We start from the raw sequence: 6,277 nt of genomic DNA on the forward strand, positions 1-6,277 counted from the left end.
CCCACATCCTTTTCTAATAATATGCTTACACCTACATTCTAAGACTAATGCTAATGTCTTCTCTGCTCCTGCATTTGGTTTGCGATGGCATCGTAGCAAAGAGTGATGGATGTTTCCAGGGCTTCCAATATCAGGGGATCGAGATCCATTGAGATTCGTTTCTTCATTTTGATCGTGACCAATGCTGAGAATCTCTTCTCTGAAAGTCTTTTCTTTCAAGCTTCTAGGTCTCACTATCTGCCATGACCTTTCCTGGGAAAGTCACATTTCCAACCTCGCCTCAAAAGCCAGTCGCCGACTGGGAATCCTCCGTCGTGCAAAGTCCTTCCTCGGCCCTCTTGAGCTCCTGACCACTTACAAAGCTTTTGTCCGTAGCCTGATGGAGTACTGCTCTCCCCTCTGGGCTGGTGCTCCTGCCTCCCACCTTTCTCGGCTTCACGCTGTCGAAACCAGGGCATTTAAGATCATCGGCATCTCCCGCAATGAAGCTGAGTCTTTGGGCCTCTCACTCAATCACCGCAGGTTGGTCGGTGGTCTTTCTGTCTTCTACCGACTCCTCTCCAGCCTTGCCCCCCTGCTCTCTCTGCGATTTGTCCCCACCACATTTCCACAGGGCGCTCAAGGTCCGCCAACAACCCCCTTCTGGTAAAACTACCAAAATCACGAATCACTGCTCATCTTCACTCTTTCATTCCTCTTTTTCCCGCCTTTGGAATAAACTTTCTCACTCTATTCTTTCCCATTCTTCCCTGCAGGCTTTCAAAACAGCTGTTCACCACCACCTCTTATCTTTCCCCATCCAAATCCTCGATCTTTTCTACCCCCGATAATCCACCCAAGCCCACTTCCTTCATTTCTCCTGCTTTCCTTCCTGAAAGTCCCTGAAATGTCCATCTTCTCTTCGCCATGTTCCCCGTCCCATCCCCATCCCTCTCCCTTCCACAGTTCACCGAATGTGTCTGTTCCCCACTGTTTTGTCCCTTCCACTCCCGCCCCTCTTGTCTCATACCTCCTTGCTGTGAGTTGTGTGTTAGCTCTCATACGAGCCTCGACCAAGGTATACAAAAAAAAAAAAAAAAAGGTACGTGGTGGCCATGCGAACAAGGATGGACATGGCTTTCTCTGCCCAGTATTCAGCAAATTGAATCAGCGATACCGGGAAGTTCCTGTCGTAGTCAAATGCAGTGAAGGAAGATTTCTACATTAAATCCGTGTGCAAATCAAGAAGTGACTCTGTGAGTAGCCCCGTTGAGCCCTTCTTATGTGCTCTGACACAAAAGGATTCACCTTCCACATAGTTTCCTTCAGAGATTCGGCATCATTTTCTGGAAAGTACACTCAGGGTTCACCCCCCCCTCCCCCAAGAACTCGAGTTGAAGGAGAACGAGGTCCTTCATCTTCTCTTCCAAAGTAAGATCTCTTTCCTCCCACTCACCCTGCTTCAGGAAGTTGTCCAGGGGGACGAAGCTGGCGAAGTTCTTATCAACAACATGACCTTTCCACAAATCAATTTTCAGTTTGAAGTCTTCGAACTTCCATGTAACTTCAAAGATATCTTCACCTTTTCCTTGGATCAACAGGTTCAAGTGTTCAAATATGGAGGACATGTAATTCAGTGTGGCACGCCAACAGTCATCCTGAAATTTTGAAGCCTTCTCAATGTCTTCTTCAAAGATCACAAACAATTCGTCATGAAGCATATCTTTGCACAGCTGAGAGAATAAATGGCATTTCTTGACATGTGCACAGATGGCATTCACTACTTTCACAGTACCTTGGAGGACTTCTTCGAGATAGTTCTTTGCAGCTTTTTTTTTTACCCCACAATGCACAGGTACAGATATCCGTTTGACAGCCAGACAATGATGGATTAAGGGGGTGGGGAGGGTGGATGGGGCGGTTTCCTGTGGTCCAAGCGAAGAGGGAGCCCACACAGGAGTGGGTGAGTGTGAAATACATTGGTGTCCAAATTATCATCAGGGAGCAATGCCCGCATGTAACATTTATACTGTTACGGGGCCGGGTATCGGTGGCGAGCACGACCACTGGTGGCGAGGTGGTGGGAGCAGTAGAGTCGGCTCCACTGAACACACCGGGATTGAGGCCGTGCCTTTTGGATAAGTCCGAAAGGCACGGGTCCCTTACTGGACCATGAATCACCAATAATTCGACCGTGTGGGGGTAGGGTAAATTGCCAAACTTCAATATACCTAATTACCCACGCGGACAAAGCTACCGGGGAATTCATACCCTCGACGGACCTCGAGCGGAACGAGCCGTTACCAAGCCTGAACCGTGTGTAACCCGAGCGGAGATTATCAAGGCCTGTCGGACCAAAATGAACAATTTACGGCCTCGCTATTTCTCAAAACACACCGTGCCAAGCCAATGAAAGAAACACAGAAACGAGCTGGAACATTTAACAAAAGGGATATTTATTTATAATGGGGCAGGGGAGCACGCAAGAAGGCAGAGTTAACCGAATAATGAAGGAATAGCAATTTATGTACAAGCACTTATGCAGTTTTACTTAATAGACTGGCACCACAAACACGCACGCACGCACGCACGCACGCACGCACACACACACGCACACACCCAAAAAGAAACAGACGCGTCAGTTCTTTATTGGAGGCCTCCGGCTCGAGGAAAGGCGAGCTGGAGGTCAAAGCCTATTATTGGACCTTCCCGCCTCATGCGGTCTTCGACGATCCGGTGTGGCAGGACTCGAACCCACCACACAATGCTGCTCCAAGCCCAGGCAGGCGATCCTCGTGGGACAGGCTCACAGGCACACAGGCCACAAGAGAAGACGCTCAGTTGGTGGGACCCCAGGAAGGCGATGACTGGCTTCAGAAGACCACCAGACGTCCGAAGACCAGAAGACAATTCTCAACTCCTCTCTGAAGACCAGAAGACAACTCTCAACAACTCTCTCTCATTTGGCCCATGCGTGCTTCTCTTATTCCCCGCTTGCACTCCCTCATTGGGCAGAGAGGGAACGCTCTATGCCCATATTTGGAGCCAAGCCAGAAAGAAACACTTGTGCCCATATTTTGGGCGAAGCCAGCACACCAACGTCCAGAGAAACCCCGCCTAGCACACTGGACTCCGCCCACATACGTGCTGAAACGCACGCGTGCAATGGCGCCGGTGGATGATGGTGGAAGGAAGCGAGGGCAGGTGTCGTTGGTAATTTAAATCCTAACTATCAAAATAACTCACAGCACACGTACAATTAATCACCCATTAAACATAGGACGGGACCCTAACTCGAAACACATACTTACCGACATAGCTTATCTATAGGACCTGGCTGTTGTGCGCAGTAAGCTTCCAAATTCACAACAATACCATGTGCAGCTCATTCACTCAACCTTGTGGAGAAAGTGCCACTGAATGTAGCCCAGTGGACTTCCGATTCTTTGACATTGTACAAAAGTTCTGCACTCATCTCTCTGCATTGATTTTTCACTGATGACTGATTTGTGAAAAACCAAAGCCTTTAGGGCTGTCTGTTGTAAAGCAGCTTTCAGGTAATCGATGGTCAACAAGGTATAGAGCATTAGGCAGCCCTTCTCAAAAGTTACACTCCCATATGCGAGGTGTTAGAGTACCTGGCAATTGATGTGGAGCAGAAAGTTGTGCTGAAATGAACGTCAGTCGATCCTTGACAAACTGTGCGAACTGGATTCAGCAACTCATTGTTATTTGGAACACAGTCTTAGAGCTTTTTCATCAGACCAGTCTTTCGCTTCAAGAGACCAGCTTAAATACCTCCTGGAAGAATTGATCCAGCTTCGTAAATATTGTATCTCCTGTTGTTTGAATACCAACTGGGAGGCAGGACAAATAGTGCTCTGCTATCTTCTTCACTTGCACATCGGGAAATCAGAAATATGCAATCACCTGAGCCTCATTGCCCACATCAGTTGTCTCATCAAGTTACAGTCCGAAGCAAGGAGATTCCCTTAGCCTTACGAGCAATTGATATTTTAAGTTGTCCGTGATTGATGTACATCTCCTCTTCATTGTACGATTGGATAGACGATAGAGGAATTCTCTTCACCTTGTCCACTGCCTTCTTTCCTCCATCGAGATACTCGGCAGCAACTTCCAGACGTGGCAGGATCATGTTCTCTTCTTCGATGGATGGCTGCTTCTTTTGCAATAAGATGTGAGCTATGTTGAGAGATGCTGATACCAGCGGCTTCTCATCTCGGTCTTGATAAGCCACTGATCCCTCCAGCAAGAACTCATCTCTCAGTAAAAAGAATCCTTACTTCACATATTCTTCCTTCAATTTGTGAGACTTTGGCTTCAATGGACCAGAACTTGCTGGCAGTCATTTTTGTTTCATTCCCTTCACTTTCTGTCCAGTGCAATTGCCGTCTGCATTGCACTTCTCTTCAACATCTTCCTTATTGGCATCGGGATTATCGTCAACTGCTCTGCCATTTTCAATGTCCACTGCTGATGTCTCTCCCTCTTTCAAGATGAAGGTCACCATCTCAGTTTCCTTTTTCTTCATCACTGTTATCATTGCAAGAAAGGCTGAACTTGAAAACACAAATGGAATTTTTTATTTTGTAGACATTGTCGAAGCTCGTATGAGAGCTAACACACAACGCATAGTAAGGGGGACATGAGACAAGAGGGGCGGGAGTGGGAAGGACAAAACAATGGGGAACAGAGACATTAGGAGATCTGTGGAAGGGAGAGGGATGGGGTGGGAAACACGGGGTATACAAGATGGACATTACAGGGACTTTCAGGAAGGAAAGGAGGGAATTTGAAGGAGGATTAACGGGGGTAGAAAAGATTGAGGATTTGGAGAGGGCACGATAAGAGGTGTTGTAGCATATAGGATAAATTCAGTATTGTAGCAAAAAATGTCGAAAATGGATGATGATGAAGTAATTAATTCTGATGTAAAAGAAATGTACTGGACTTTAATGTATCAATATTGACATGACATGGTGTCAAGCCCCAATATGTGTCCTTTATTCTATGTTGAGCAATCGAAGATCTCGGGTTTCACTTGGAGAACAATCAAGCTCTATAAGGACTCTGAATGATGATCTTCCCCAAATGGTCTGGCTAAGGTCCAATCCTCTGCAAATCCCCTGCAATATATATATATATATATATATATATATATATATATATATATATATATATATATATATGTATATGTATATATATATTTGTATATATGAGTGACATACCTTGCATCACCTCAAGGAAGTTTGCTGGAACAGATGATATTGCCATTGATTTACCTTTAAGTCCTGGGATAGGGTACTGATGAGATCTTCAAGGTTGATTGCTTGGGTAGCAAACGGAAGACCCAGAAGGAACCTGAATTGTAAAGAACAAAGATGGAGTCATCAGTTGGAACCTGGATAGGATTCGGGTTTCAGCCGCTACTCTACAACCCTCAAACCCATCCAGGTGCAGCCAAGGGAGCCTTGCAGAAACATTTCTGCAAGAATTCACTTCTCCTTAGAGAAATACATCAAGAAAGAAAGGAATAGAGAGTAAAAGAGATGAAAGAGAAGAAAAAGCGAGTTCAAGAAAAACACATTCACCCACAAGTCATTATATTAAGTGTAAGCAGGGTCATCCCTCCTCTCATTCCCCTCAATCCTGCTCCCATTCTTCCCATGGGTGGACCATTCACCCTAATCCTGCTCCCATTCATCCCATCAGTGGACCATTCACCCCAATCCTGCTCCCATTCACCCCATGAGTGGACCATTCACCCCAATCCTGCTCCCATTCATCCCATTAATCCCATGGGTGGACCATTCACCCCAATCCTGCTCCCATTAATCCCATGGGTGGACCATTCACCCCAATCCTGCTCCCATTAATCCCATGGGTGGACCATTCACCCCAATCCTGCTCCCATTAATCCCATGAGTGGACCATTCACCCCAATCCTGCTCCCATTCATCCCACGAGTGGACCATTCACCCCATGAGTGGACCATTCACCCCAATCCTGCTCCCATTCACCCCATGAGTGGACCATTCACCCCAATCCTGCTACCATGAGTGGACCATTCACCCCAATCGTGCTCCCATTAATCCCATGAGTGGACCATTCACCCCAATCGTGCTCCCATTAATCCCATGAGTGGACCATTCACCCCAATCCTGCTCCCATTCATCCCATGAGTGGACCATTCACCCCTTGAGTGGACCATTCACCCCAATCTTGCTCCCATTCACCCCATGAGTGGACCATTCACCCCATGAGTGGACCATTCACC

The 6,277-nt window shown here is 46.8% G+C and overlaps 1 long non-coding RNA gene across 1 annotated transcript in view; it reads right to left on the reverse strand.

Moving 5' to 3' along the window:
• Positions 1-5,271: 5,271 nt before the first annotated feature.
• Positions 5,272-6,277, reverse strand: part of LOC147031280 (uncharacterized) — a 1,959-nt gene continuing 953 nt past the window's right edge. The window contains exon 3 of the long non-coding RNA XR_015052712.1: positions 5,272-5,361. This is a non-coding gene — a long non-coding RNA (uncharacterized LOC147031280). The remainder of the gene's footprint in view (positions 5,362-6,277) is intronic.

The sequence above is a fragment of the Eptatretus burgeri genome, chromosome 2 (genome assembly GCF_056783735.1).
Source record: "Eptatretus burgeri isolate ZD-2024b chromosome 2, Ebu_testis_v1, whole genome shotgun sequence".
Taxonomy (NCBI): Eukaryota; Metazoa; Chordata; class Myxini; order Myxiniformes; family Myxinidae; genus Eptatretus; species Eptatretus burgeri.